This window comes from Lagopus leucura, unplaced genomic scaffold, assembly GCF_019238085.1.
Source record: "Lagopus leucura isolate 7727_CA_CO unplaced genomic scaffold, USGS_WTPT01 Super-Scaffold_73, whole genome shotgun sequence".
NCBI classification, from domain to species: Eukaryota; Metazoa; Chordata; class Aves; order Galliformes; family Phasianidae; genus Lagopus; species Lagopus leucura.
In genome coordinates, this window is record NW_024962252.1 from 45,394,304 (window position 1) to 45,416,606 (window position 22,303).

At 36.2% G+C, this 22,303-nt stretch overlaps 1 protein-coding gene across 4 annotated transcripts in view; it reads right to left on the reverse strand.

Moving 5' to 3' along the window:
• The window catches only part of PTPRK (protein tyrosine phosphatase receptor type K), a 350,623-nt gene that overhangs the window by 327,797 nt on the left and 523 nt on the right, over nucleotides 1–22,303 (reverse strand). The window lies entirely within an intron of this gene.

Below are 22,303 nucleotides of genomic sequence, written 5' to 3' on the forward strand. Positions count from 1 at the left end.
TAGTCAGTTTACACTTGTAGGTACTTCTAAATATAGAAGTACTTAATATAAAAGTACTTAAATATAAAGATAATATGAATATCCAGAATCTAGGAAGACAAGTCTATTTAAAACAAAACTATTAAAGAGCCTAACACTTAGGAACTGCAAATGAAATCATCATAATTAGCAGATAAATTATTTCATTTGGACAGTGAGTTTGCAGTCCCCAATTCACACACCTTTACATCTTACACATTTCCACGTCAGACTGCCCCTTTGCTGCCATCTGTCACAAAGCAACGAAATATGGTTGGTGGGAAGGTTCAACCTCTACTGCCATACCACCAACATTTGCCTCTGATTTTGTGGGCCAACATAATACAATAAGAGTCATTACTTTCAGAGCAGCTGTGAAAATAGTGATGTCAAATAAGTTTAGCTGTTACTCAGGACTAAATACACTATGAATAAGTCCAGATTGATGATAAATTCTCAAAAACTTTTGGAGATTTTCTTTGAGCTGAGATGTTATGTGTACATGGGCTATTCACATATACTAATATTTCTAATGCAGCAACCTTATTCAACCCAAGCTACTAAAAATACAAGGAAATGGGTAGGAGGGAGGTCTCTCCTCTATCAAAAGCATCTTAAATTAATACAAGGAATGAAAAAAAGGAAATGGAGGGAAATGAAAAATGAATTCTTTAATATGAAAGAGATATATACCAGCAAATGTGCATTAGATGTTACATTAGTTTATGAATGTTGGGTTTTTTTCTAAGCAAAATTAAAAAAAAAAAACAATACAGAATTTATTTTTATATAACTCATCAACACAGATGAATATTTTAAAAAGAATATTTTGCAGTTGTCACTATCACTAATGACTTCATGATCAATTATCAAGTTACAATGTCGAACTTCCAATTTAAGAAGAACTCTCAAATCATTCAGTACCAAAGTATGCCAATTACAGCAGTAATAAACAGCTTCAGTCAAGTTTAGGCCAACTTCTTTACACAAAGTCATCAAGTAATATTCTGCAGAAAAAAAAAAAAAAACTTAAATTAACATGCTAATAGAAATAAGGGATTAAATAGCTGTGAAATGTCTGTATTTCTTTTGTTAACCAAATATTTACTATTAGAATTAACAGAAGTATTATAAAGTACATTGATAAACTCAAAAAAATACAACATACCCAGGAACTCTGACAATAAGGCACTTTCCATAACCTTGATAGATGTCCCTGCTCAGGGACTCTGCTACTCAGAGGGCTCAGGATCAGACTGGAGCAGCTACTGCCTCAGCATGATATGGCAGTACGCTCATTTTCGGGCTTCATGGTAAAAGGCCTGGAAAATTTCACCTATCTTGTTTGAAGTACTCCCTTTCAATTCCTTCCATTCCATTTTATTTTTCATCAAACTCAAGTGCAGTGAAAACTAAAACAATCCCAGGTTTTATTAGTTCTACATGTACTATAAGTTGTTACTCTTCAATAACATACAACTGTGATCAAAATGAAAGTTGTCCTTACGGGCTCAATTTGTTTTCAAAATCCCTCCCAAGAGATAGGTACACAAAGCCTGCTTTCCAAGGAAGCTATTGGACAGGACAGATTAACCATTCATAAACAATTTGAGACTTGTCACACTGTTCATCTCTGAACCCATGAAACATGATAAGGTTCTCTGCCTTCAACTGTTGTAGCAGATACTTGTTGGGCCACTGCTACTATTATTCAGGTTTTTCGGTGCATCAGGACATAAAATTTCCACTGATGATGGTCACTGCCATGCTTTCAGCTATGCATCAGTTATTTATGACAGTTTCACAATTTGTTAGCTGAGAAAAGAGCAGCAGACAGTCAGCTTTGAATTGGTACCAAAAAAAAAAAAAAAATGGGGCTCACTTTCATTATTTTTACTTTTATAGAAGCATATAAAATTAATATATATTCTAGAAGATTGGGATGCTTAGCTATTATGGTGCAAGTATAAGGACTTCTCGAAAGAATAGAGAACATGAAGTTTCCTCTACCTATATAAACATCAGTGTAATCAACTTCTTTACAATCCATGTTCCTAGGAGGTAAATCAAAGGAATTAACCTGTCATTAAGGAATTCAAACTCAATTTACCCAACATTCTTTCTCCCCAAAATCTTTCTTTCTTACTAAGCAGAGAAAGAAAGCAAAAATTTAGATGTATGAGGAGGTAACCATCACTTTTTATTACAGCTTCAGAATCTCTATTATATGCAAGTCATCCAGGGACCAGAGCTCTGAAAGCAAACACCTACCTCTTAAAGATTTCTGCAGTCTGACTTTTTCTTTCAAATGTAGCATTTGTAATTATCTTTCATCTCATTAGTCTAGTTGCTAAGAATTATAACTTTCTTTTTATAATTCACTCCTTAAAAAGTGAACAAGAAACAAACATACAAGAGTATGTGCATTTATTTTGTCCTACAAATTAAACATGCATCCAGAACAGTCATTTCTCATTCCAGATGATATCAGCAGCTGGCATTAGGTCCTGATTAAAAGGAGAGTATAAATTCAACCAAAAAGTAAAAGATACATGACCTACTGCTATTAAATAGCCACAAGCAATAAACATTTGTCATGTTTGACAAATGAGATCTTACCTACACAAGATTTTCTGTGAATTACAAAAGCATTTATGGATATTCATCACTTCAGAAAAGATTTTTGTTTTGTCATGAGATGAAAAACAAATTCAATACCTCAGCGTCACCACCTTAATACTTTTTGAAATGTAAAAGTTCAAAAACTTTTGAATTTAGGAAAGTGTCATTTTAAAGTTTTTTGATTGACTTTTTAGGGCTGGGGATTGAAAATTTGCCAGAAAAAAAAGTTAGAATTCTACATCTATAAAGATATAAGAGCCACAACAATAAAAGAGTCCAAGACAAGAATAATAGCCACAACTTGCTATGTACTGACTCATATTTTCTCTTTCATAAATCAGTGTTTTACGAAAGACTCTTTAAGGAGTTCTGCCATTTTGGCTTACGAGGCTAGAATTCGGAGTACAGAACAATGAGTCTAATTATGCTTTTTAGAAATTAAACGTAAATTCAGGTGAAGGTTTGTCACTATTACCTGTAAACTGTCTACTTCATGTGCAAAGTCCACAAATTACAAAAATAATCTAGAATCTTTTTTCAAAGAGCATTGGCAAGTCCAGGGAAAAATCTTTGTCCAACAGTTATAAACCAAAAAGATTCCCTTTTCTAACACAAGAAACTATCTTTCCATTTCCACTTAAGCATTTTACTGTTTGCATTCCCAGTGATACTCTGGAAATGAACTGTTTTTTAGGAACAACGTTCTTTTTAACAACTTGTCTAGGCCATGGTTTGATCCCTCTGACTTCTGCAAAGGGCTTTCCCCCTGGGTCATGCCACATGTTGCAGGAACAATGCAGTGGTTTATGACAAGGCAGCCATTTGCCAGGCCCACCAAATGCACCTCTTGGTCACTGGACTTCACTCCACTACGACTCCTGGATAAGCTGACTTAATGTCGCTCAGGCTTAGTGCATGCTCTTTCAGGTTTGCTGCAAAGTACTGTATGGGGATATCCAGCATTGACTACATAGAAGAAATGGCACCTGAGAGCTGTCAGCAACTCTGAAAAATGGCCATAATTTCTCACTAGAAAATAGAGCTGCTGGTACATGATGTGTTAAACTCTCCTAGCAAAATAGGGCATCATCAAGTACCTAATATGAAAAATAGGCTTTCTTTATAATAGTGAGAGTTGAGAAAAAAAAGAAAAACAACACACCATGATGCATCTAATCCATGGAGACAAGATAACCATTCTTTCCCTTCTAGCAGAAGGCATAAAAACTTTAAAAAATTCTCCTCAAAGTCACAGAACATTCTTAAGTAGTCTATCACTTCAAATACATGAGTCTCACCACAGCAGAAGGCCAACAGAACACAGAAAAACAGCCATCTCTAAATTAGCAATAACGACAGTGGAGGGAAGTGAACCCTGACCTCCTATCCAGGATACTTTATCATCAGTTAAATGCCAGATTTATGAACAAACCTTTTGACAGAACGTTTTTTCAGATCTGACCTAATTTTGCACATAATTGAAGTCAAATAGAACTAAATTTAGTAGCAGATAAATACATCAAATAAACATCTTCTACATACTTTTTCCAAATTCCCTTTCTGAAAACTGTGCTCACACCTGCAATTCATTTTGACCTTTAAAAAGGCATGCTTGACAACAACATACTGTACTGAAAAAGGAAGAAATAAACACAAAGTGATTTTAATCGTAGAATTATATGTGAATGGCCTTTAAAGAACAAGAAATTCCTACAGTTTATGCAGTAATACACTAAGCAGGGTATTAACCATACAGTCTAGGGGAATTTGCTGAACTATTTCAATAGTAAACAGGTCAGACAAACCCATACAATTAAAAAAAAAAAAGCACGAATGATCAACAGTACTGCTCCAACCAGTTTTAAGACTGGTAAGAAAATGTTCAATGTGTATACCCCTAAAGGCAAAATAATCCATCTTAAATGCCCTGGGAAGAAATTAAATAGTGAAGTTCAAGTTGCTTCTACCTGTAACAGACAGAGATTCTCAAATCCAGCCCTAGTAGTACACTTCAGGAAAACAAAGAGAAACACTGATGAAATTGTAATGAATAAATATACATCTCACCATAATAGATGAAGGACAGAAAAATTAACTGTATCAAAGAGCCTTAAATAAATGTTTTAATTAAAAAAAAAAAAAAAAAAAAAAAAGGAAAGAAATAGAAAATTAACTTCCACACATCAAAGTAACCATTTATTCTCTCCAAAGGCTAGGGGAATAGCCCTACACACGATTGACAGCTCTTTATATGAAAGAATTTGATTCAAAGATTAATAATTCCCTGCTGAAAACAGAGGAAAGAAAAAAAAAAAAGTGCAATTCCTAGATTTCACTATGATTTAAAAACAAAACAAAAAACTGTCTTTCCACAGTAATTCTAGTATTTCTTAGCTATTTTTTCTAGAACCACAGCACCTAAAAACCTATAATAAAGTTCCACCATGCCTTCATAGTTATAGAATGTGACTAAATCTTCCCAAATATATAATTACATTTCCTTCCACTAGGCTGCTCTGAGTTTCTTGGATTAATGAGACCTCCCCTGCCATTTCCATCTGTGAGTAAACTGAAAATATTTCATGTAAATGAAAGATTCAGATAAAGATTCAGATTAAGTCATGAAAGAAAGACTATAAAAGGTAGCCCACAGAGGTTAAATAACAGTCTAAAATGATAATCACCTTAGCCTGCCAAGTCTTTAGAACATAGCTGTGCACACTTTGGATTTTTTTTAACATCTGGTCTATTGCTGTTGGCATACAAGACTACCTTATCTCACACAAACTATTCCAAAAGCATAGAGAAGACAATTAAATGATTATACAATTGCATTGCCTATAATACATGCCTAAAATCTGAGGAACATTCATTTCTGTAGAATTAATCAGCCATGCTAAAAGGCTCACAAATGGAAATGCCCACCTAGAATGATAACTGATTTTTACTACAGCCTTGCCAAACTGCTTCATCCTGGCATCATTCTTGGTATTCCATATCAGAAGTTAACCTTTTTCCATATTTATTTTTCCCCTCAATAAACCTGCCTGCTTTACATATATGCATAAATGTTTTACAACTTTATATCAGTTTCAAATCATGGGAATCTTATCTTTCCACTTACTTGAAATACAAGAGTCTTACTACGAGTTTTCCTGAACAAATTTCCAAGCAAATTAATAACTTCTACAACAGTTTCCACTTCCCAGTGCAGGTAGGCTAATTTCATAAGCACAGCTACAAAAAAATTCATTCTTTTATTTCACATTTTTAGGAGCATATAGCTATATGCATCCTCTTTGTTATGTAAAATTAACATGCATTTTATCTTTTCTCATGAAACTATTAAAGCCAAAATTTCTATCAGAATACAAAGATGCAGCTTCTTAGATATCAATTACTGTCTCCAGTACTATCAGTAGATACTCATGTTCTGTAAGTCAACTTCAGAACAAATATTTAGACATTAATGTCTTCTTTGGGAAAAAAAAAAATAAAATAAAAAAAAAATAAAAAATCAAGGGGTTGATAATGTATGCGTCCAGCAGCTACAGCTGAGCCACGGCAGATATATTCGTTTTAAAGAAAAGACTCAAAGCACATGAAAACCCAATCATCGGAAACAATTTCTGAAATCAACTCAGGCTTTGAAGCTTGTTTTTTGAACAACAGCAAGCCTACTTGTTCTAACTTCAAAAGCTTGGCCAGAAAGTCAATTGTAAAAACTTCAGTAACAAACACGTATTAAAATGATGACGGTCGTTCCTTCCTCGTAGCCAGGGACTGCAGTGGTTCAAGGAGACAGGTTGCTGAAGGGCTACAGGTGCACTCCTACCAGCCATTAGCTTTTCTGCAAAGCCTATGCTCTTATCTGTTTCTCTTGATATTGGCTGTCTCTAAGTCTTCAAAACAATTGACTGGAAGCTATGTTGAAAGAACCACATCGCATCAGCTCTGTGATTAACTGGTCGAAGGGAGCAAAGAGGGCTGCACATGCAGCACAGGCTGGGTTACAACCTGTGACATTAAGAAGCTCTTCAACACATTTAGTCATTCATGCAAAAAAGGAAGTAAATGGATGTCTTCTGAAAGCTAGGACTATCCTCACCTTACTGAGTCATTTTAGATCCTGATTTTCACACAGCTAACAATCTTCTTTCAAGTCAGTTTGACCCAAACTTGCTGGGGGTGGGTTTTTGGTTTTGTTCTTCTGCAACTCCTAGCAATGATTCAAACCATTCCTAGCAATTACAAAGGAACAAACAAAACCAATCAACAAACTAAAATGACAGAAAACAAGTATCCAGTATTTTACACATCTGCCAAAATCCCCACACCTCTTTAGCTATGTGTATAGCTACTGGTTCAGCTGTGAGAACTCAGATTAAAACAAGGCTTTACTATCATCAACAAGTTGATTACATTCACAGTGTTATAATCACTGAGTGATTTCAACTTAAAATAGACCCATTCCTCCGCTTCAGTTCAGAATTCTGCAGTTTTCCAGTCAAAAGGCTAATAAGTTGAATAAATTCTCTACAGGTAATGAACACTTAAGATTCAGCCTGGGATGCACCAAAGCATTCGTATAGAAAAAACAATTTTGCATGCAAAATCCAAAATGGCACAGAATGCTGGAGCAACATGCTTTTAGCTGTTTACAAGCCTTAATTGTAAGATTCATGTTGAATTTCAAGTCCTTCACAGCAAACGTCTACTTTCCTGGTTCCAGATCCAAGAAGATGAAAGATTTCAGAGTAATTCATTGTCTACCAATGGCAGCAAAACAGTAAAGAAAAACAAGAGTACTGTAAATAAGCTACTATTTATTATTCTGTTGGCTCACAATGCAGCAAAATTCTTAAGAATGTATAAAATAACAGGTTTTACAAGCCATTCCTTTTGGGAGAAAAGACTCAATCCCACAGTGGCAAGAGCTGATAATACCAAAAGAAAAGCAGCTGACCACTAAGTTAGCTAAAATGAAAGCAACAGAAAAGATTGCAAAACCACAAAAGACAGCAAAACCACATCCTAAGGCTTTCAATTCTATTCCATTTCTGAAACAATAGCCCTGATCTCATCACTACTGCTTCTACCATACATTTTTTGATTGAATTCAAGAAATAGCCTAAATATCTTAACTACCCTGCAGCTGGCAGATTGATATAAACAATCCATTAACGCAAGGAGGTGAATGTTTAGCAAGTTTAAAGTAGTGATTTTACACGAATGCAATATAGCAACTACAACCAGTAGTTGCCAAAATGAGCCAGCATGCCAAAAGAGCATTCAAAAACCTGCATGTATTAAAGCAAGAACCCCACAGAACACTGAAAGAAGCCTGTGCTTTTATAAATACATCCATCAAAATTAATATAAGCGCACATATATCCAACTCACAATTTAACATGAATAATAGAATTTTAAAAGAACAATAGTAACACCTGAAAAACCATACTGATTTAATTGAAAATATATATATATCTATATATATAGAGAGAGAGAGTGTATATATATATATATATATATATATACTCTCTAGTATCCCTACGTATCATTGAGGTGTGGCTAAAATTCATAAGATAGGTGCACAGAGTATCTCAGTTTAAGCAGCTGGGTCAGCCCAGTGACAAAGAGGAGATCGAGCCAGCACACCCATTCATCTATTGATTAACTACTGCATTTGTGAGGCACTCGTTTTGGTAATTAGGGTAGGAAGTCCATTAATACACTATCCGTTAGGTAATGATCCATAACCCTAATGGCTAATTTGGAGGAAAAAAAAAAAAAAAATTTGAATGCCTTCCACAATTCCAATCATCTTCAACAGGAAATGTACTCAACATGCTACATATTCATGGTATAATCACATACATTTTAATATATAATCATTTCAGCTTTTTTTTTTTTAAATCTCACACACACGCTTTCTACAAAAGAAGCACAAATGACATTTCAAATGTAAGAGTTGTGCTAATAAAACATAAAGCTGTTTTGCAAAAGTGCAACAGTCTTTATATATTTAAGACAAGTTTTATAAAACACTGTAAGACAATGTGGGTATTTTAAACTTGCATTTCCAAGTCTTACCAAAGAAGTGCTCAAAGCACAACGTACAGATGTTTGATAATCATTACGCATTTTTATGTCTTCATGCCTGCTGTATTATAGATGAGAATTGGCATGAACAAACTGAGTAAAAACAAAGCCAATAAGCATTAACATCATTTCCCATGTTAGGGGTGATTATACATCAATACCACCATAACAGCATGAGTCAGAAGAGAAAGGACAGCAAGAACTGGTGACCCCTCCAATCCCATGGAACTATCGCAGCATTTCTGTCAGGCCCAAAGGAGGGCACAGGCTGTGAATGAGGAACACAGTCCATCCACCTAATTGCAAAAAGCACTGATGTGTAACAGCACATGCATAAGCTCACAGTGATCATGTCTGCAATGTCACAAATCCCAACACATTCCTGCTGCCTCCTCAGCCAGCATGGATTTTGGCATCTTAATAACAGCAGCATATTAGGATATTGGCATCATGGAACAGTCTATTTCAAAAGCTACTGTGCACCATCTCTTCACATGCCTGTGTAACCCGGACAATGACAACTTCACCTGCAAGCCACTAGACCGTGCTGCCAGCTCCTGAGGCTGTATAATCCACATTCAACTTTTACATTTTGCTTTGGAAAGTAATCCAGGTAAACAAAGGTACATTTAAGCCAGCCATAAACAATTTAACTGTTGTCTAGAAAAAAGTAATTCAAAATCTACCTCACACTACCTCAAGGGCATGGAAATATCGTCAACTATTTCAATACAATCATGATGTCGAAGATTAGATTGTTACTTTTACCAGGCTAGCAAAGAAAGATCTGACAAAGGACTCCAGCCAGTATGTAACTAAGAAAGAATTAAAAAAGAAAAATTATTATGGGGAGAATGCATTATTGGAGAAAAAAGAAGGCTTAATAATTGCTGCTTTGCTTACTGAAGTTACATAATTCTCAACTAAATAAAATACATTTTTAACTAGTAGAGGAAAGAAAAGTGATAGTCCCTGATACTAAAAGGCAAAGCATAAGTAGCATACCTAGAAGAATGTTGCACTTAACTCACTGGTAAAAGTGAAAAGACTTATTCATCTTCAACTTAACAGACCACCTTTTCCAGTTAAACAGCTCAGTTCACATTTCTCTGAAGCAGGCTCCTATCTTTAAGAATCAGAAAGAAACGTAGATTAATATTCCAAACTCCAACCAGACTTGGCTAACTATGTATCAGTTTTCCATACTCCAGAAAGTAGATCACAGAACAGCAAACCAAATGAGCTAGTTAAAATCTGTTGTCTTCACACTAAGCGTAATAATGAATCACACATTTATCAAGGGCCTATGCCAATACCTACTACTAAACTTAAGGCTGTCTTTCAAGTGAAAAGGTTCAAATCATAAGCTATAAATGAGCACGTACAAGAGCATTATCATTCCCCGTTCACTAAGAGGAAATCTCCTTGGAATACTTTTTCTTAATATGAAAAGAATATTTTTAATTCAATTTAAACAACAACTATAATTAAGTATATATTAAACTTTTTTTTTTTAATGAGACAAAAAGTACTAAAAATTACTATACTGACAACAGTACAGGACTAGAAAATAGAAGCAGAGATTTGCCAAAATAGTACAGCACAAAAATGATTCAAGTTGGGAGACAGTGAGAGAAAAAGCAGGCAAGGAGTACAAAGTGCTAAAAAGTCTCTGTGTCACAAAGGACAAAATATAGCCATATACTGCCAACATGGAAAAAAAAAAAGAATGGAATATACAAAATAACAAAGAATTTTAGTTAATATAATGGGATAGGTTTTAGTTCAAGACTACTTTAAAGCATTCAATTGCAAAAACCAAATTAATATATTGTATCTCACAAGCTAAATCTATGTAAGGCATCCTTATTACTGTAGAAGAAACAACATTAACAGCAATCATTATCAGCATAAACTCATGCCAGAATATATTTTTAAAAGAAGCTTGGTCACTTAAAACTATTTTAACAGACTTGAGTCTGTGGTGAGCTATAAGTTAGAACACTGTATGCTGATAGTTCACACCACACAAGCAGACTCGAATATTCAGAGAGCAAGCATTAGAATTCTTTTCCATTCTGGTTTTTAATATATTTTAACATATATTTTTAAGCCAAAATCAACCAGACAAAATAAGTTCTCACAAGTTGCAAAAGGGAAATATTCTTGAGGAACGTTAAATATAAAAATTATTTTTTTCTAAAATAAGCTGAAAACATTTCTTCATTGAATCACCTTTGTTCACCTTTGAAAGTGCCATCTACTTGCCTTTATGCAGTAAGTTACTAAACATAAGGGAAGATGCAGTTCTGCAACAGAGATAAACACTACTTGCCATACAAACCTTCTGGCTCTTAAGAAAACTGTTTCTTATAGTGATTAGCCTCTCCTTTCAATTACCAGCACTTTCTTGCAAATAAACACCATCCACCTTAACATTTTGCTTCATGTTTCCTTTTCAAGTCTAAACCTCTGCTGGCAGCAAGCAGCAATATATAGCGGCCACTTGCCTTTTTAAATATATATACACCTATACATAAATAACTACACCACAGCAGGAGAAAAACTGATCTACATTTAGATTTCAATGGCTTAAGCTGTGCCCACAAAAACCATAGGAGAAACACTGTCACAACCGCAGGGCCTACGAAGTCGCACTGTCTGAATAGACTGGGCTTGATCCAAGCAGATGAATCCACCCATGATCCTTACTGCTCAAGAACTGCTCATAAGATCTCAGCAAGTATCTACAGCACCAGTTTGCAATCTGGAGATCCCAAAGGCCCTCTAAATCCTTTGGTACCAGGAGCACAGCTGGAGATCTATCGCATCCACTTGCCTTCAGTCTCTCTGCAGCCATTCTGCCCAGCCACCACCTTTCCTTCTCACTTACAAAGGGCTGTCCCTCCATACAATGTGATCATCTAAACACATACAGGCCTGAATTTATTTAACTACTAGTTCTACAAAACCCAACTTCTAAATTACTGAATACAATATGTTAACACAGTAGCAAGACTTGCAACCAAGCCTTGCACTACGCTGGTCTCAAGCACTGAGAAGGCTTTCATGCAGACAGCAAGTATCAGAAGGCTGGTATGTCTGGGCTGCAAGATTAACTGGCAGCCCATCTATTTAAGTGTATTTAGATTTCAATTTAAACTAAATTACAAGCCTTGAAATTAGCCATGTTACATGACCCTGAAACTACTAATTTCCTTCTCCCCCTCAAGTTCAATACCTAGCCCAACTCATAAATAATGAATTGCAAATCAAGAACACAAATTCAAAATAAAGATATTTAAGAGAGGTCTTGTTTTCCTTAAACAGGAACCCATTCTACATTCCAACAGTAACAAGAAAATTTGCAAGGTACCTAACAAAGCTATCTTCATAAATCCCACCTTCCACAATCAATATCACGTGAAGTGTTATTTCAGGTGTACTCATCTCATAAAAGAGAGTCTATGTCATGTAAATGCTTTAAAGACAAAGTTCTGTAAAAGCTATCTTAGTGTGTTCAACCAGAGAAGGATCAGGCCACACAAGAGCATCAAAAGGACACGCAGACAAGAACAGAGGTTTCACAACCTTCATCTCTCACTCAGCTTGTTCTCCCTGTTAACAGAAGATTCCTGAAGAAACCTGCTATACCATAAATGAAGGGCTTGACCTCATTCTCACAATTATATAGTGCAAACTCAAAGTTTGTGAAAGCAGACTTGTTTCACTCTACTCCTATAATCCATCTCATGCAACCTGACCTGAAATGATCATAGCACATATCCTGCATATTACCATTCCTTGAGTACTCTGCAGGTTTGTTTTTTGTTGTTGTTGGGTTTTTTTTTTTTTTTTTTTTTTAAGGATTCATATTTCAAATGCATGTAAGAAAAATAAAGAATAAACCAAAACTGGTTGGTTAAAAAATAAAAAGAGCAGGAAGACATGTAACATCTTTAAAATGTAACACACTTACCTTTCCAGTGTCACAACACACACACAATGCAAGGTTCCCAGATATTACACAGAAGGAGAAAGTCAAAAATTCTACATATTCTAAGTATTCCAGATAACTGTGGTGATCAGACAGCCCACTTATTTCTTCCCTTAGGCAAGCAAAATCAGAACACTAGAGTTAAAGCTGTGACGGGCCACTGGAAAAACTACCATACATCAGCAAGCATGCAATTATTTTTTCCATTGCTAACTCAAAATTAAAACAAAGCTGAAGTGGTTAATAGACAACTCACTCAAATTCAAGTCACTTAATGAATTTCAACTCTACACAGAATTAGCAAAAACACAAACACTGTTTCTTCCTTGTGTACATACACATACCAGTTTAAGTTGCAGAGAAATCAATATAAGCCAATTTTAGTTAGAAAGATTTAGTGACTTCCCCTGGTTTTAACACTTTTTAAGTGTTCTAAAATTCTGCCAGAAAATACCTACAGGCAAACTTTCAGCATGCTTGATATTAACTCAGTTTAATATATACTGAAATATTGACTTTTAAAAGTCCTTTCAATAAAGAAGACACCTGGAGAATTAGGAACACTTTCATTTCCATTTTTCCCCCTAGAGAAGGAGGGAAAAGAACCACTAGTAAGGATGCCTCACCTTTTATTTTAACAATCACTAATACAACTCTATTCACTTTGTCAATTTTAGTATCTTTAAACAGAAGGGAATTTTTTCATAATCACAGCATAGAGGTTGGATAGGACCTTTGGAGATCATCTAGTCCAAAACTCCCCAACAAAGCAAATTGTCTACAGTAGGTTGCACAGGAAAGCATCCAAGTGTGTCTTTACTATCTCCAGAGGAGGCTACAGCCTCTCTGCACAGCCTGTTCCAGCGTTCTGTAACCTTTAAAGTAAATAAGTTCTTTGTCATGTTTGGACAAAACTTCCTGTGACCTAGTTTGAGTTAGAGTGTGTCCATTTCCACTTCTCCTGGGCACCACTAAAAAGAGCTAAGCTACATCCACTTGACATCTGTACTTCAGATATTTATAAGCATTGATAAGATTCCTTCCTCAGTCTTCTCTTTTCCAGGCTGAACAATTCTATGTTGCTCAGTCTTTCCTCATAAGGGAGCTGTTCCAGGCTCATCTCTGCTGGACTCTCTCTAGAAGTTCCCTGTCTTTCTCAAACTGAGGAGCCCAGAACTGCACACAGTATTCCAGATGTGGCTTCACCAGGGCAGAGGAAAGGAGGAGAATCACCTCCCTCAATCTGCTGGCCACATTCTTTTTAATGCACCTCAGGATACTTGGCCACCAGGACATACTGCTGGCCCCATGGTTACCCCGTTATCCACCAGTATATCTAGGTTCTTCTGTTAAAGAATCTTTCGAACAAAGCAAAAAATAAAAGTAATTAAAAATTCTCTTATTTGTTGGGTTCAATTAAGTATTATATACATTTTTCTCTTTCTTTCTACCTTCCTGTCTTGCTTTTGTTAATAAGAGAAACCAACAGATGGAAAAGAAATTTTAAAAATATTTTTTCTGTATTCTCTGAAAAAGAGAGAAAGCATTTGGTTTCGCATGATAGAACATGATATAAAAAGAATATGAAAAACACAAACAGCATTCAAAATGTGAACATGTGCAGTGCTGTGCTTTTAAGCCAGTCTTACAGAAATCTGCCTTCAGCCAAAAATAGTGAGAGCATCACTGCAAACTACAGCCATTCAAACCAAGATTACTATTCTTCATCCATCCATTAAACATAAATCCTACATAAATTAAACCCATAGAAATGCTTCCATAGGTTTGAAGTGGCCTTAGTTAAACACTAAACACTTGTTTATATTAAGTGCAAGAAAGCCTTTTAGTATCAAATGAGAACACACAAGGTTAAAGCACTTTACTGTTTGTTCAGCCTGAAACTAATGCACATAAACTAAAATGACAAACTTCCCTTTGACAAGCCATGAAATGTTTTAAAATTTCCAGAGAGAGGTATATCCACTTAGAAGATGCTATGAAATCACTACTGAAGCTCCTAAGGAAATTCTGACAACCTGCCTATGACCAGGCGCTTGATCTCCAAGGACAACAGGAGTACAGAGCTGGAGAAGAAGGGAACACTTTTCTGTGTTACAAAGACAGGTGATATGTTACTTGAGCACTTGTAAGGCAGCATTCTTTCCTAGTTTCCTAGTTGGTAAAGACAGTGCTATATTCTTGGCTCTGCTGTATTATTTCTTTTCTTTCCCAGCCTGAATTTCGTTATAATCCCAATCACATTCACTCTAAAGCTTATTTTCACCTTTATTTTTCCTTCCGATTCAGTTTTTTCATTCACTATTTCAGACAATCTCACCTATGAATCATCCTCTTTTTATTTCTCACTCTCCTATAAAATTCTGTTGCCTCAGTCATCCACAGTTCTGCAATTCTGGCTGAAACAGAACATCCTCATTCCCTTACCTTAAGACACTCCCTACCACCATCAGTAGTTTTTTATTTATACAACTCATTTTATTGACACAAAGTCTCATTAGAATGAAAGATTGAAACATACAGATGTACTCTGCTGGCACAACCATTTGCTTCAACACACTCCCCAAGCCGTGCTGCTCCACACACTATTCACAAAGCCACAGGGCAAGAAAGGAACAGTTCCCAGCCTAATAAAGACCTCCCTCACAATGACTCTCAGCACATGCAGTGAAACCTTTGAAATAATAATAATAAAAAAATAGCAGGTCCATCACGTGTTTTGGTTTATTTGTTGTTTGTTTTGTTTTTTTTTAAACAGGACAGAAGTTGAGTTCAAAGGTTATACTGATGACAAAGCTTTCACCCTTGAAATTGACACTTTCATTATATAAATTTAGGACCAAGTATGTTGTCTTCCTTCTTTTTTTCTGAGTACTTACACTGTCTGTGGAGAAGGTGGTTTTACTTGTAAAACAGGCCAAAAAAAGGCAAAAAATATTTTGAAACGTATTAAGTTTTTTAAAACAGCGCAGCACAAATGGCTCAAGCCATTTAAGAGTTTCTGCTCAACCTCTGTCCACTATCACAGCTAGATGGCTTTTCCAAAATTTTTTTGCATTAACTCTTTTACCTGGCCCTAGTCTCCCAGGAAACAGTGACAAAACAGTGCTTCATATTCCCAGGCACAAGAGGAGCAAGTCACAGTGGCAAGCCAGACAACAGAGGACTACAAGTACTACTACTTATTTTTGTCTTATTTATTTTTCAGTCTTTCATAGCAGGCATTTGGCTCATTTGCCAGAATTTGAAAGATAGGGGAACAGCTATATAATGTTAAAATCAAGGGGTGTTATTACTTTCAGGTAAGTTTATTGATTAAATGCATCTTTTAAACTTTCCTATTCCTTTCTTTTTATTATATCAATCTAAGATTTATATTTTCTAACTCTTGACAACGATTTCATGGAGGTTTTGTGAAGTGTGGAGAGCTTTAACATAGAAGAAAATGGAATTAGATCACTTCCAGAGAAATATCAGAGACACAGCTTTTCTTAGGCTTGTCTTAAGTACTTTTTAGTAGAAGAAAATTAAAATACTAACACTGACTTCTCTTACAAATAAAGAGTCCATTAGAGAGAGTATTTGGGACCAAAAAATACAAATTTTTCAATAGCAAAAGTAATGCCTCCTATTTATTTCCATGGAAACTGCAACAGACAGAGAACACCACTTCCTTTTTTTGAATAAAAGTCTTTATTTAAAAACAAATTGCACATTAAGCTCATAGAAAATACAACTCAACTGCTGAAGCTAGAGCACACCAGTTTTCACATAATATTATGCAGACCTCAGGAAAAAAAAAAAAAAAAAAAAAAAAAAAAAAAAAAAAAAAAAAAACACAAGAAGAATACCCACTCTGAGTTTGTCCTGGAGTTTGAGAGCTGGAGGCTCAGCAGTAAGAGCTGAACAGTAACAGCAAAGATAGCAGCAGAGAGGGCACATTCATTAGCTGAAATTCACTGTAACATGTAGCACAAGAACACTTGCCAAGAGAACTACTTGGACACCATGAGTAGCAGGAGAACACTCCAATACCTCCAGTATTTTAATTCTTCCCAATATCAGAAAAGAAAAAAAAAAAAAAGATGCAGTGAACACCTGTGGAAATCTTCCAATTCATTTTTATTTGAAAGAAGTTTTTCCATCACTGTTTCTGGAGTTTTTATCTTTAAAAAAAAAAAAAAAAAAAAAAGCTAGGAAAAGGCGTACATCTTCTCTCATCTGCTTTTATTAAATACATTTTTAATACATGTCCACAAACTTCTTTCACCTGAAACAAGAGCTGACTTGGAATGATATTTAACCTAAATCCAACCTTCTTCCTCATTTATTAAAATGAGGTACCTAAATGTCAACTATAGAGCTAAAGTCTTCTCCAAAGTAGGAATTAAATGAACTTTAAAAAATATCCGTAACATTTTCCATTCTATGCAATATTCTGAAAATGAAACACTTCAGATAAAAAAAAAAAAAAAGCATTCTTATTCTTTTTTCTATCTTTCTTCTTATTTTTTTCTTTTATTTATTTTCTTATTATTTAATTTTCAGTCCTTCCTGAAGAAGAAATAAAGATAATTTTAAGATCTTCCCTTTTCGCACTCAAGCCCTTTGACTTGCCCCATCTGCCCAGCTGTCACAGACCACTTAGGCTAGCATTCAGATCTGCTGCATGGTGAACACTCAAAATTAGAAGAAATTTGCTTAGGAACCGATGCCAAGAGATTAGCTGCATACACTTGTGTTGCATTCATTTCCCAAGAGTGAACCAGATTATAGAAGAGCCACAAGCTCTGCAATGCTGGTCATCTGCAGAAATAAACTACTGCACATTTAACATATGCTTTGCCAACCTGACTAACATTCAAGATGTGGTGACAAAAACATACCTGGACTTTATGAAGTAATCATGTTTACTCAGACAGTCTTAGTGGAAAGCCTATTTAATCTTTTTTTAAAACAAACAAACAAAAAAAAAAGCTACCCTTTCCCTCCCCCCCCCCCCCAAGGGGGAAAAAAAAAAAAAAAAAAAATGGTTGCCCTAATGGGCCACTAGAGGGTAATTATCTTATAGGCAGTTAAATCTTGATTAGAATAAAAATCTATACTCCTTTAATATTTTTATCCCCTCACTTTATTGCTTCCATACAAATAAAAACATAGTTTACATTTTTTCTGATGATAGAGTTTAAAAACACTTTGTAGACAGTCATCATTTAGGTTACAGTCAGAAAAAAGAAATATATATATATATATATATATACAGTTCCATGAACATTCCTAAAGCAGCATTTTCAGGCTTAAAAATGGCTGCCACCAAACCATAGCCTTTTTCATCCACCTCCTCTCACAGGACAAGGGCAAAAAGGAGACTTGAAAAGTAAAACTTACATTTAGATTAGAAAGTTGGTGGGGGTTTTTTTGTTGGCATGAAGAAAACCTAACATATTGAGAGACTCTATATACTTTCAAGCAGATAAAGGAGGATACAGATTCCTGCAAGGTAACAGAAGAAACTGAATTCTTGGAAACCAAGAAGAAGCTATGGCAATCCAACAGAAAGAGCCTCTATGAGCAAAGAAAATAAAACTAATGTAGCAAACCTAACTACCTGATAGGAAAAAGAACATAAAACCATTACAGAAAAGATCTGCAAAGCACTTTTTCTGCATATTGTACTCACCAATAATACATGTTTTATAACAAAAAAAAATACTGGACAAGCCATTTCTAATCAAAACCAGAAGTACAGATGTAACACAATGGATCACACAGCAATGGCAGCAAAGTAGCAAGGTCCTAGGCTGCAACAAGTGAGGATCTGCTGAAATGCAATAGCTGGGGGCAGAGAAATGAAAGAAGCTGCTTACCTTTGGAAGGCCTCAGATATGCAGGGATCTCCAGAAAGATACACTTGCCTCTACTGCCAACCCTTAAATGAGCTCTGGGAAGGTGTGGATCTTGGCATTGCATACACCTGAGCTCCCCTATGTTGGTCCTGCCTTCCCACCAGGTGCTCAATCATTGCTTCAAACCATGACTTAGCATTTCTACTACAACAAGTAACTAATGATCTGGATTCAACCATGAATAGTTGCACTAGAAAAGCTAGAATACTTAGATATCTGCTCATAGTATGCAAAAGCAACACAAAGGACTTAGAAACAAAATCTGAACCTTAATCCAATAGCAGTTTTGTCTCTTTCCAATTCAACCCTTCCTCCTCTCCCTTTTGTTGCTATTAATTTTTCTCCAATTTTCATTTACATCAAGCTGTCTTTTTCAACCCAAACCCATATAATTAGCTTGGAAAATCTAAACTAAACTGTTGCTTGCAACTTTATTCATAATGACTCCTGATCATTTTAAAATATCCCAACCGAGATAAGCTCAAGAGGGACGGATGCAGAAATGAGAAGAGAATGGGCTTCAAAATTAGAACATGTGGGGGTCTGTCATAACCTAGTCTTCTCAAGCCCCTAACCATTCCCTGCTCACCTCCAGCACACGCTCTGGGGAAGAAGGGCACATTGGAGCTCTCTTTCCCTATAACTATAAGAAGATACAGTTGCTGTCTGCCAAGAAAGGAATTTTTTATTTTTGATTCCCTCACTCTCCCAGATGAGCTTGGCAAAAATGTTGAAGAATAATTCAACAAAATATTTTTCCTTATGAGCTATTTGATAAACAAAAATATAAAGAAAAGAGGACAGCAATTGGAAATGAACTATTATAACCATACACTTCATGCATTTGTGTAAACACACTGCAAGCCCTGCCAATTTAAAAGACTTCTTCGACCACCCACAACTACTTCCTTTTATCTTATCAGAAAAAGAGCTGTTCGCCGCTGTAGGCTAATTACACCATCTGTTTAGCCCCAGTGTAGCAACACTAAGACATAGCACATTAACTCCTTAACTTTCCCACATGGCAGTGCCTGGCACTGCCCTCATGCTCTCAAAGACATGGGCTGAGCAGAGGAAAAGAAAAAGCAGCCTCATGTTACTTGGATTCTTTCTTCCTCCACTGCAGCTCTGCTGCCAGACTTCACAGGGATTTAAGCAACCTGACAGCTTTTTTCTAGCTCACCTCAGTACAATAGTGTGAGTTGTCAGGACTAGCAATGAAAAACATCAATCACTCACACACACACACAAAGGAGGAGGAAGAGCCTGGGCAAGCCTGCACTGCTTGTCACATCAAGCAAGCTGTCTTTCCTCAGTGGTCAGAGTGCTGAATTTCAAGGCCAAGCCAACCAGGACATCAGAAGCATCCACCCTTACATTAAGCAGCAGTATTTCTTTAATTCTGGGAGAAAAGGACACCTTTCAGCCTTCTGCTTCTCTGAGGCACATCATGGCCCATCCACCTGCGCCAGACAGAGCCCACAAAGCACATTCTTTCCCAAAGGCACCACTCAGCAAGTGTCACAGGCTGACATACTGGGAGAGAAGTTCACAAGATCCTTCCTCCAGTCCCTCCTCATCCTCTTCTCCACTCCACAGCGCAGTTCATTTAGACCCTTCATTATGTTGTTCAGTCATCAGCAGCCTGAGTTTGCTCAAGGGTTTGCCCCTTGGGGTGGGAGGCCACCACTCTTCACTCCCGTGAGGATCCACTGGCAACAAGGCCGCTTAGCCTGTCTTCTCACTGATAAAATTTTAATAGGAAGCTGTTAAACCATTTAATTCAGACAAGTAGGCTTGTGGCAAGGCAGCAGCCACATGCAACACCCTCTTCAGCCAGAGAAGCTTCAGCAAGGAGGGAAGGCCTGTCAGCATCCTTGCAACCTGCAAGAATTTTCTGCTTCAGCTCTAAAGTTAGAAAACTTATAGCTAACTGAAGGCAACTGGGATTCTTCATCCTTCTCTCCCTTTCTTTTCTGGCAAAAGTGTTCCCACATTTGTAATGCAGGACTACAACACCACCGTTACAGAGACACATTCTAGTTTAGAAATTGTTTTCATTGGAATATACTGCTTGTGACCGATAACCACTAAGATTATTCCAAAAGTGAAAGGAAAATCTGTAGACATTCAACATCACTTCGCATTGCTCAGTGTTATTTATAGCTTCCCGCTTCTGCTATGTGTCACAGTTTCAAAGAGAAAAAAAAAAAAAAAGCAGCTTGGGAGGCTGGAAAGGGGAGAGCCAGAACTAAGCAAATACTTCATTTCAGATTGCTCAAGAAAAACATTAACATTCATCTATAGAGCAGAAAAGGTGGGGAACAGGCAGTACGAACACTTGAATACATAAAAGTGGGGAAAGGCAAAGGTGAATTGAGCCCAGTTCAGTTCAGCATCTCTGCCCTTACCTCCATAGAAAGTTAACAACATGAGCAGTGAATGGGATGTGGGGGGCAGGAGAGAATAAAAACAGTTACATTAATTCCTTACTAGACTATTATGCTTCTTTCTTAGCTTATTATTTCAAATCTAGAAATAAAGTATGCAGCTATTTTTCATGCAGTAGACAGAAGTTAAAAGTGTTTCCATCAATGTATCTGACCTTTTCAGTGATTAAACTATTCAAAAGGGAAGCAAGAATTAAAAAAAAAAAAAAAAAAAAATCAAAGCAGTAAATTACTTCAATCAGGTATTTGCAAGAAATGTTAAATGCTTAGATAAAAAAACATCTAGACTGCATCCCATGATTTAGTAGTGCTCTATACAAACCTCGCCTATGCATAACAACAGTTAATACAGTCGCAGCTCTGTGAAATTGCTGGAGGAGTGGGCTGGCTCAGATTCAGGGCCTTGCCATCACTAAGGTCAGGGTATACACTGTGTAAGTCACACTTCATGTGGCACTGTACTTGCTTCTATTCTCTGAGGCACTTTCCTATCACTGAAATAAAAATATAAGACAAAGCATCCAGTGCCATGACAGCTGTATCTGCCTTCCAGCTAATGGAAAAGTACCAAACCCCAACACCAGCCTTGCTGAGAGAAGGACCTCCCTCAGCCACTGCTGTCATCTAACGTGATCCCTTCCCAGCCACGGTCAACAAGTTCAGGGTAAGTCATTAGGTAACTTTATTAACTAGGTAATCCATTAACTTCAACTGGAAGACTGAAAGCACATAATCTGCAGTTAACAACACTGATGAGGAGTTTAGCTTAATTTTTCTATTTTCAAAGTTGCTTTGAAACTTTGTTTGTAAAGTTTTCCAGATGATCCCTAACTGAAAGGTAGTAACTGCTCTGAAAATAAGTACATTCAATCAGCCTAGTAATGTCTCTTACCTCACTTTATAATACATACCTGTAATGCTTAACATGTGAATGTAAACAAAACATTTATATTTTTACAAGTAAAACAACATTCCTACTTACTTTAAAGACAAGCCCCTGCAACAATCAGCATTCCCTATATGTACCACCAATTTGTTCAAAAAAAGAGTCCACAAAGAATTCCTGTACCACAATATATATTCAGTTTAAACTAATAATCTCCACAGGGGCTATTTAAACAATAAATAAATAAATAAATAAATAAGGAAGGAAAGGAAGGAAAGGAAGGAAAGGAAGGAAAGGAAGGAAA